We start from the raw sequence: 11,309 nt of genomic DNA, 5'->3' as shown, positions 1-11,309 counted from the left end.
ACATTGGTCCGTTTCAAAAATTAGGGGGAAAATGTTACATATTGGTAGGTGTTGAAATAGTATCTGGACTAGCACAGGCTAAAGCATGCACCAAGGCAACAGGGGAGAACACTGTGAAGACCCTGAAAGAATGGTTTGGGACCTTCCCTAAAATGCAGTCGATTCAATCTGGCAATGGTTCACACTTCACAGCTAAAATGGTTCAAGAATGGGCAGCCCAGGAGGGAATTTCATGGGTGTTCCACACCCCATACTACCCGCAAGCAAATGGGATCGTGGAGAGAACAAACGGTTTACTAAAGTGATTTCTGAAACCACACAAACCAGGATGGGTCGAGCGGGTGGGGGACGCAGTGACCAGTGTCAATAGCCGCTGGGGAACAAATGGATGCCCAAAGATGTGGAGTCCTGGCTGGACGAGAGGGGACATAGTTTGGTGCGCTGAGCAACCCAGGTTCTGATCCGGAGGTGAGCCTTGGGAGCGGCTGACACGGAACCCTGCTGGGAAGGCAGAGCAACGAGCTCGGGACACTGGAGCAGGGGGAACATCACCGTTTCCTGCCACACTGTCACTTCCTTCCTGCCACGTTGCTGTTTCCTGCCACAGTACTGTTTTCACTTCGAGATGCAGCTCTGCACCAATCACAACGAGTTGCAGTAGTTTTGCCTATATATGGGTTGGGGTTTTAACCATTCAGATGCTGTAATAGTTTTGCTATATAAACCTTGTTTTGCTGACTAATAAAGCTGTACGATCATACTCATATTGGGGTCACATCGTTACAACGGTCCGTAACTCACGCCTACATTTGGTAGCAGAGGATGGACGGTTTCCCCTGCAGGAGGCCCTCGGTCTGCGGTGAGCAGCTAGAGAGGGGGGCGTGGGAGTAACGGCTGGGAGGGTCCTGCCTGGGTGCGAACGCGCAGGGCAGGTACGGACGGCCGACTCCCAGGGATTTTCGAGCCACACTGGGGCTGCCTGGCGCAGCTAAATTTTAACGTGGAGGCCGGGGTCGCTGGCATGGAGGTGGATGCCGCGGCAACGTTGTTAGTCGGTATTCTCTCTAAGAGAGGAATAGACACAACGGCAAAGCAACTCAGGAAGTTGATTAAACTGGGGCAACGATGGGGTCACTTTGCGGATACCCCGGTACTGATTTCCGTCTCGGAATGGCAAGAGTTAGGAGAGATGATGTGGGAAAGGACAATAACGGGGGAGGACAAGGAGGAAAAGGAGATAAAAGCCGTCCGCGAGCTCTGGCGAACAGTATTACACACTTTAAAAGCCATGAAAGCTGAACGAGAGGTGGCGTGTGCTGCAGCTCAGATGCTAGCTCCGGAGCCCGGGAAAGATCACGCGCCTAAGCCTGGGACATTAGCACGGGTTTTCGGGCTACCTGCCGTTAGAGGGATGACTGGGATCACTTGTAACACAATTGCCGAGATTCGAGCGAGTGCAGAGTGCGGTTCCGGTCTCGGCGCAGAGGGGGGTGGCCCACCGGAAGTTGCTGCCAGAGACATCAACTCGAAATGCGAGCCGGACGTGGTAGTACGACCGCCCCCAGGGAGCGGGGAGGAGTCGGGCGCGGAACTGCGACTGTCTTTCGGAAGAGGGGAGGAGTGGCTAGTACCACCCCCAGAGGGGGAGGGGGAAGGGGCGCAGCTTACGACATCGGCCCCTCCTGGGGCGCGGCCTGCAACATCGGCCCCTCCTCTCTATCCACCCCTGCCACAGTCCAGCGAGGCGTCTCCACTCCCGACGCCCTCTGATGCCGGCCAGAACAAATTACTCACCAAAAAAAAAAAAAAAAAAAAAAAAAAAAACAAAACAAAAAAAACCAAAACACCAAACCCAAAAACCGTGCGATCTGTTGCAGTCAGTTTTGCAGCATCTTCAAGACAAGAGCTCGCAGTTCCAGCATATGTCAATCGTTACCAACCCCCCCACCGGGAAAATGGGGCTTCTTCTCCGAGATGTTTAGCTGGGCCTCTGGCACGGATCACACCTACCCGCTGGAGTGGCATTACAAGAGATGCCATCCTAGATGGACAGTGGAACGTTGCCACCATTATCTGAGGTACACAAGCCTCAGCCTGTCCTGTGGAACAGGTTAATGGATGACAATCGTAAGTACAGGTGTTTGGCCAGAGGAGTGGCCACTAAGTTACCACGTGAAGAAAGCCGTGAGCAGGGGCTGGGTCTAACAGACCCTGAGCAGGAATCGGGTCTGTTTTCCCCGCCCCCCCCCGGCTCGCTGGAGAATGGGACAGTCACTGAGAAAAGGAGCGAAGGCTCCATTAAAGAATTTTTTTACAGTGAAGTTTGAAAGAACAAAGTCTTGCAGTTTAAAATCCCTGAGGAAATCATTACTTGGAAATCAGTGCATACAGCTTTAAATGCTCTAAAACTTACAGAGACTATCTCAGAAGCAGCTGCTATACCTCTGTCCTTATCTCAAAAGCAAGGACAGAGCAGCAGTCTGCTGAAATTTAACCCTACATACGACGAAATTCCTACCGAACATGAGAAGTGCGGGAAGTAAATCTGCCAAAACCTGACGATCCTTTGAATCCAGAGAAACGGGAAGTGGGGTGTAAAAATCCGGCATCCCGAAAGTGTACAACAGGGTCTCTCGACAGCAATTGGCGTACCCGACCTGAGATCAAAACGAGGTGAATTCCAACATAAAACTGCACAGTCCCTCAGACGCTGTACAGCCGCCGCGCCAGCAGTCACCGCATCGAATGGGTCAGCAAACCTTACACCTGGTGGGGCACATGGCTCCCCCCGGGCAACCGGCGGCACGGTTCCTGCCCCACCCCCCCCCTTTCCCCCCGCCACCCCCCTTCCCTCGATCCCAGCGTGCCGGCCCGTTCCGGCCAGCCCAGAAGCGGCGCGGCGAGAACCATCTTTTCTAACATTCAAGGACTTGGTTACAAAAAATGTATACAATTCAATTACTGCAGTAGAATTCCTTGTGAACAAACATCTGGACTTTATTATCTTTCCAAGGTTCAGATAGTCTACCTAGATGATGTTATTCACTCTGCTGAAAAGTGAAAATATTGACTTTACAGCTGAAGATTTGTCCCCTCTATTTACTTTGTCAAAAAGGACTCAGATTTATTATTTTCCTGAAGATCAATGCCAAAAGCAAAAACTGTTTTACAAAAGATTTCAGATAGAATTGCAATTGCCTTTACCTTCAGAATTAATGTCGAATTGCCAACAAATTTGCATATCATTTATGAAGGTTTTGTTTTACAGCCTTACCCTCTTTTCGATCAGTGGTGTGTTAACACGCAGAAGTTGAAGACTCTGGAATGAATCTTTTTGTCTCATACGCCCATGAAAACATTGACTTCAAAGGTACACATCATAGTGTCCTTGTGCTATTGCACAAGGTTGGAATCACTGTCAGCAAGTTGATACTATTTGCCTGCTGCTGGCTAAAGATGACTTTGTGGCTTTAAACAGTGAATCCTTATCACTGCAAGCCGCTCTAGCTGATTATTTAAATAACATACGTTATACCCTTCCACAACATAAGCTGTTACATTCCCTCTCTCAAATTTCATTGCAGCCAAAAAAACGATGTGTTTCTGTTCCTATTAAAGGAGCATGAACAGTGTTTCGGAAACAAACAAATTCATCAGATTAGCAATCATCTATTTTAGTCGTTGAAGGATCCACACAAATTTTTAAGCTATCAGCGGCCTTGCACGTTTTTTGAATTGTTTTCGACTGAACCACTCAATGTTGTCACAGATTCTGCATGTTGTGAATATTGTTCAACGCATTGCAGATGCAATTGCTATTGAAATTAGAAAATCGTGTACGTGTATATTTTATAATGCATATATAGTTACATACTACTCTACTAAAACCAATAACTGAAGAAAAAGTTGTAGCAGATCAATTGACAATGGCAGCAGTACTGCCACACAGTTTCAAGCAAGCCCGATTATCTCATGACTTCTTTCATCAAAATGCTTCTTCCTTGCATAAACAATTTGCTTTGCCCCAGGGGCAAGCCACAAAAAATGTTCATGCATGCCCTGATTGTCAATGTATTACACCCGTACCATCGTGTGCAGGAGGGAACCCTCGTGGTTTACGAGCTGATGAGTTGTGGCAAAGTGATGTTACACATATATCAACATTTGGTCGACTGCTTTGTGTACATGTTAATGTGGATACTTTCTCAGGATTTCTGGTAGCCACGGCACATACGGGAGAAAAGGAACGTTTCACGGACAATTTCTGTTTTCCTACAGGACTGGAGTATACAACATGTTACAGGTATACCACATTCTTCTACTGCACAAGCCATTGTCGAAAGTGTCCACGGGACCCTCAAAGCTATGCTAAATAAACAAAAAAGGGGGAATCCTATGGGCAGTGTTACCCCACAGGAACAGTTAATGTACTTAATTTTTAAAATCGTTCTGATGATCAATTATTTACAACAGCAGCTGACCGTCAATTCGGGATGGTCCCTCCATTTGTGGTTCGACCAAAAGTATGGTATAAAGAATTTGGGGAATCACAATGGACAAGTCCTATAGAACTAATAACGTGGGGAAGAGGGTATGCGTGTGTTCTTCTTTCAACAGGCCCTCGATGGTTACCAGCAAAATATGTGAAGCTATATCATGAGCTGAAAGAACGTAACGCAGAATCCGATGCCAGAGGTGACCACACTCACTCTCAGGGAGCAACCTCTGACATGGAAGCAGAAGAGACCCACTCTGGATGATCCTATTACACAGGGAACACTGAAAAAATTACAGCAAACGCAAGTACTCTGATGACTGCAGTGGGTGCACCACCCACACCAATTAATACATTCCTTGCATATTTGGCAATTATCTCCCACAACAGCTTTTGTATAACGAAGCAATCTTGGAGGACACGGTATACGCGATTTTAGAACTGCGTCTGCACAAGAGCAAAGGCCAACTAGCAGACACCATGAGGAAAAGTATAAACCTTCACCTGAGGGCTCCTGACAACTGCCTAGAGGTGCCAATAGGCATGTACAAAAGACATTAATATAAAAAAAAAAAAAAAAAAAAAAAAAAAGGGGGGGGGGAGAAATGGAGAATGATAAGTACTTTGCAGAAATGTAATGATTATGTATGTTAACATGGCATAAATATCTAGTAAGAGTGTCTTTTCGGTACACACATTTGAGTAGAGGTATTCCCTGTGCGTTCAGTACTGCAGTAAAGAATGCCTGCTTTCTAGAACTCCAACATTAAGTTTTAGGAAGTTAATTCTTTTGCTGCTTTCTAGTAATAGATTTTGGGTACCCAGGTAGGACGCTGCTCTTGAACTTCAATGGTCCGAGGGATTGCAGGACCTCCAGCCGGCACCGAGGGATTCTCGGGGAGAACCTCTGATCACTGGACCAAAAAGTTCTGAGCGTGAACCATTAATAAGGCAAAGGCAGTCTTCCAGTATTGTTTTTTGTTGCCTATTTGTTAGTCATAGTAAAAGCTTCACAGCATTGAGCTATATCCCTGACGAGAAGGGAAAGCGTCCTTTCTAATCCAAAATTGAAAAGAGAGTACTCTTCCTGAAACTGAAGCTTGGGAATTTGTCTGTTAAATGTTGAATATTATTGTAAGTCCTGTCTTTGCAATATTTGGATTTATGCTAAAAACTTGGTGTGCCTGTGTGTGTGTACTGGTCGCGACCATGAACGTGTGGTTTTATGTTACCGTGTTTGTATTTCTGTGATCTGATGGATTTATTTGGTTTCTGTGATCTAACGGATTTGTCTGGTCTAAGTAACTGTTTTGTGTCTTTTGGTTTGGTAAGTTCTGCAGGTATTGACTATTTCTGGTTTTTGACTTTAGATTGTTGTATTTGGACTCTGATTTATCAAGACTTCGGAAGCATTTGATGCAGCAGGGAATAGATGTGGTGATGTTTGCAGCTTTATGCTTTTATGTACATTAATTTTAGCCTATATAGTTAATGAGTCATAGTTCTAGGTACATTGATCTTAACCTAGGAAATTAATATCGATAGCCAATACTAAATGTTATGGATGTTTGTATATATGATAAGTATACCTATAACCCAAGTGCAAATTTACTGAGCTCATATTATTGATACACTGCTATTTCGACGCCTAACGCGATGAGATGCATCCCCTCCCATTGACAATAATGATATGTTGTGGTCAAGCGGTACTTTAGTCCCACCATCCACACAGGAAGAAAATTGGATACAAGTAAATCCAGCAAGAAAATTGAATACAAGTAAATCAATCTACACCCATATGCTAGGTAACAGATTTACCATCAGTATGTATCATTCCCAAGTTAATTTAATCTTTCTTTATATCCAGCAGGTTGTGGTATGCACTTCACATCTCTATGTCTTCAATTAGCATTTGTGTTCTTATACTGTTAGTATTGTAGTTTGTGTGGGCCTCTGAAAGAGTGGTAGCAAGCTGAAGACCAAAATTAATGTCAGCTCTCATCATCATCAACCACCTCATCAACTATACCTGGCTTGCTCAAAAAACAAAAAGGGGGAATTGTGGAGTCCTGGCTGGACGAGAGGGGACATAGTTTGGTGCTGTAGAGCAACCCAGGCTTGGTAATGGAGATAGACCTTGAAAGTAGTGAACACGGAACACTGCTACAGAAGTAGATTGGCGAATACGGAACGCTGGGCAGAGAAGCAAGCCAGTGTTACCACAAAAGTCTTGCAATCGCTGCTAGAAGATCAGAGTAGTCTACAACATGCAGTATTGCAAAATAGAGCCGCAATTGATTTTTTACTGCTGGCCCAGGGACATGGCTGTGAGGATTTTGAAGGCATGTGCTGTATGAACTTGTCCGATCATAGTAAGTCCATCCACAAGCAATTATAATGGCTTGAACAGCACGCCAATCAAATACAACAAAGCCAGGGATTTTTTGATGGATTTCTCACCTCGCTCTTTGGTAATCTGCCCGCTTGGCTTAACGGTTTAATTATAGAAATTTTGCGCATATGTATCGTGTTACTTGCTGTTGGAGTTATAATATGTATTTGCTTTAGCTGTCTTAAAATGGCTCTCTCCAAGATGACGAAGCAAACCTGGCTTGCTCAAAAAACAAAAAGGGGGAATTGTGGAGTCCTGGCTGGACGAGAGGGGACATAGTTTGGTGCGCTGAGCAACCCAGGTTCTGATCCGGAGGTGAGCCTTGGGAGCGGCTGACACGGAACCCTGCTGGGAAGGCAGAGCGACGAGCTCGGGACACTGGAGCAGGGGGAACATCACCGTTTCCTGCCACACTGTCACTTCCTTCCTGCCACGTTGCTGTTTCCTGCCACAGTATTGTTTTCACTTCGAGATGCAGCTCTGCACCAATCACAACGAGTTGCAGTAGTTTTGCCTATATATGGGTTGGGGTTTTAACCATTCAGATGCTGTAATAGTTTTGCTATATAAACCTTGTTTTGCTGACTAATAAAGCTGTACGATCATACTCATATTGGGGTCACATCGTTACAACGGTCCGTTACCCACGCCTACACAAAGATTACAGTGTTTTTCCCCCAAGCCCCGACAGTTATGCCCACCTCACATGGCCCTGGTCACTCTGACAGCCCATCCCATTTCCCCAGACAACCTGTCCTGGTTGAACTCCCCACCGTGGGAGCAGTACCGTTGGTATCGGACGCCCTGGGGAACAAATACACTTGGAAGGCGAGAGACGCTTGTGGGAAGGTCCATAAGATTCACGTTAAGTGGATTGTTCCTTCCTTCTGACCCGAGAAGCGAGTTTGTTTCTGTTCTTATTTTCCAGGAAGGATCAACTGATCCAGATACACCCTCCCGGAGAAAGTAAAATGGACACAGATTGCGACTTAATCAGAATGCACATGTTATTTTTGGTCACACTAGTTTGGGGATGTATCTATGGAAGCGACGAAAGACCAGTTCCTCCACCTCCCACTGATCCCTATGATCCCTTTAGGGACAATGAGTTTGTGTTGTTAGCCAAAGCTGTAAGTCGAACTTTTAATCTGAGTCATTGTTGGGTCTGTGGTGGACCCCTGGGGTTATCGAGTTGGCCATGGACGTCCACACCCCATACCCCAGCCCAGATTGTGAGCAATTATAGTGAGACCATGAACGACACTTGGGGCGACAGCGGAACGTGGCCAATTCAATTTCCAGCTGTCGGGCAATATTGTTTAAATCATACACAGAAGGGAGGGATCCATGTTGGGGAAAGCAAGTGCAAATGGACACTCACCCGTAAGTTAGTTGATAAAGATAGAAGTGTCCATATATGGATGTGGCTTGATGAAGCCGGGTGCAATCGGGTATTTAAAGGATACTGGTCAAACAAAAATGAAACATTTTTCCTCCAGCGGTCCAATTATTACCCTTATAGTCAAATGTGTGCATGGAAAAAACAATTCCGGTGCCTGGTACTGCACCGGCCAAATAAATGACAGCCCCACTGAGTTTTTTAGCCCTTTTGGCGACAAGGACACAACTAATTTTCAGTCTCCAAGGGAGACAGCTGGACCATTTGCTTATGGCACTGGGGCAAAAAGGGGTCATTATTGGATCTGTGGACACACTGCCTATAAACATTTACTGACAGAATGGTCAGGGACTTGTTACGTAGGGATTATCCGGCCCATGTTTTTCCTCCTTCCGGAGATGGGCGGACCTTGTTTGGGGACTATATGATGATCTAGGGGATAGAAGGGTTGCCCGTAAGATGTGATCTATTGAGGTTAACCTGGGTGAAACGCAAAAATGGGGGAGTGATGAGTGGCCTCCTGAGTGAATAATTCAACATTACGGACCCGCCACCTGGAACCCCAATGAACCAATATCGGGAGCTAGGGAACCAATTTACAGTTTAAATCAGATAATTCAATTGCAAGCGGCTCTAGAAATCATCACTAATAAAACCGCCGATGCCTTAGACCTTTTAACTCAGCAGTCTCAACAGATGCGCACAGCAATCCTTCAACATTGTGTGGTCCTGGATTACCTATTAGCTAAAGAGGGAGGGGTGTGTGGGAAACTAAATATTTCTAACTGTTGCTTGGAGATAGATGACATGGGTGAAGTGGTCCTCCATTGACCAAAGATGTTAGGAGAATCGCTCATGTTCCTGTCCAAACATGGAACGGTTGGACTGGTGATTTGTGGTCCTGGTTACCAGGGACACGATGGGTAAAACAATTGCTACTATTCCTGTTATGCGCGGTTGCTGCTTTAATGTTTTTACCATGTATTATCCCCTGTTTTGTTCAGTTAATCCGACATGTGGTATCCAATGTGCAATTCATACCCATCACGTCACCTGATGGCGTAAGACAGATCCATGTCATTCGCCAACCAAAACCAACCACTGTACCCATCATTTAGACCTTTCAAATCTCTCAAATCATGAAAGGGAAGAATTGCATACCTATATCCATGTCACACCCACCCTGATGTTGTATGTTTGTTATCATGAAAAGAGTACCTCATACTTACCTGATTCCTCAAACTTTTGTTCGACAAGACATTGTTAAACTTAGCAGTGTTAAAAGAAACAGCGTTTGCACTGTGTAATGTTTCGACCTGCCTGCAATTGAGCATTTTCTGTGCCAAACCCCTTTTTTTTGGTCTCTCCCTCCCCTGCTGTGTCATGCATCCCCTCTATCCTGGTTTCTACCCCTATCTCTCTCTCATTTCTCTCTCTCTCTCTCTCGTTCTCTCTCTCTCTCTGCCACCTCCCACACCACTGCAAAGGCAGCAATGTCGAGCCATGGGGTGGTGTAGAAGACTGCTACGAACTGTTTTTGTCTCGACATTGCTGTTCTCGTCTCTTCCTGGCCTCCGAAACAAACGCCATAATGACCTGCAGGAAAGTGCTTGCACGCACACTAGCGCGTGGACTGGCAAGAGAGGACTTGTCTAAGCGGGCAGCACGTATGGCATGAACTGCACGTATGCAGACATGCTCTGTGCATGGGCAAATGCCCCTATAAAAGGGCAGCACATGCTCCTCGGAGCCCTCTTGGTCTCCTCCTCACCGCCTTGCTGACGAACCTCATCCTCGCCGGGACCTCCACACTTGCACAGAGACTGAGCCGACCGGACATCGCTGGACATTATCGAATTCGTGGTGGTGGTGGTAATCGATCTCCCCTCCCCCCCCCCCGCACTCCTTTCCTCGCCCACTGGGGCTTTTCGACTTTACTCCTTTCTCTCTTTCTCATGTACTCCCCCCACTGCCGTCCCCGCCCGACCTCCAATTCCCGGTTCACCGAGGCAACAAAGGGAACCTAGTGGTTGGTGTCTACTACAAGACGCCAGATCAAGAGGAGCTGATAGATGAAGCGTTCTTCCTCCAACTCCAGGAGACTTCGCGCTCACAGGCTCTTGTCCAACTGGCGGACTTCAACCACCCCAACATCTGCTGGAAAAGCAACACGGCAAGCTGTAGGCAATCCAGCAGGTTCCTAGAATGCATTGAGGACAACTTCTTAAGCCAGGTAATAAGCACCCCTACCCGAGGGGATGCGATACTAGACCCGGTGGTCACCAGTGCGAGTGAGCTCGTTGGGGATGTCAAGATCGGAGGTAGCCTGGGCTGCAGTGACCACGCGCTGGTGGAACTAACGCTACTGAGGGAAATGGGAATAACGAAGAGCATAGTCAGGACCCTAAATTTTAGGAGGGCAAATTTCCAGCTCTTCAAGGAGATAGTCAGAAGGACTCCCTGGGAAACGGTCCTCAGGGACAGGGCAGCAGAACAGAGCTGGCAGGTCTTTAAGGATGTATTCCAGAGAGCGCAAGAGCTCTCGATCCCCAAGTGTAAGAAGTCGGGCAGAGAAGGGAAGAGACCGGCATGGCTGAGGCAAGAGACGCTGGTCAAACTAAGGAAGAAGAGGGAACTGCACAGGCAGTGGAAGCAGGGACTGGCTTCCTGGGAAGAGTATAGGGAAGCTGCCCGGTTGTGTAGGGATGGGGTCAGGAAGGCCAAGGCACAGCTGGAGCTGAACTTGGCAAGGGATGCGAAAAATAACAAGAAGGGCTTCTACAGGTATGTCAGCCAGAAAAAGATGGTCAAAGAAAGTGTACCCCTGCTCATGAGCGAGACCGACAAACTGGCAACAGCAGATGAGGAGAAAGCTGAGGTACTCCACAACTTTTTTGCCTCAGTCTTCACTGGCAACCTCTCTCCTCACCCCTCCCGAGTCGATGGATGGCATGAAGGAGACCAGGAGGGTAAAATCCCTCCAGCTGTAAGTGAAGACCAGGTTCGGGACCTCCTGAAGAACC

General features: G+C 46.8%; 1 protein-coding gene across 1 annotated transcript in view; it reads left to right on the top strand.

Moving 5' to 3' along the window:
- Positions 1–785: 785 nt before the first annotated feature.
- Positions 786–11,309, top strand: part of LOC104337710 (mitogen-activated protein kinase kinase kinase 1) — a 287,667-nt gene continuing 277,143 nt past the window's right edge. Inside the window, exon 1 of the mRNA XM_075446282.1 lies at positions 786–859. The gene's annotated coding sequence lies outside the window, so the exon portion shown is untranslated. The remainder of the gene's footprint in view (positions 860–11,309) is intronic.

This window comes from Opisthocomus hoazin, chromosome W (assembly GCF_030867145.1).
Source record: "Opisthocomus hoazin isolate bOpiHoa1 chromosome W, bOpiHoa1.hap1, whole genome shotgun sequence".
Taxonomy (NCBI): Eukaryota; Metazoa; Chordata; class Aves; order Opisthocomiformes; family Opisthocomidae; genus Opisthocomus; species Opisthocomus hoazin.
Note: the sequence above shows the minus strand (reverse complement) of the source record. Positions and strands in the feature narration are given on the sequence as shown.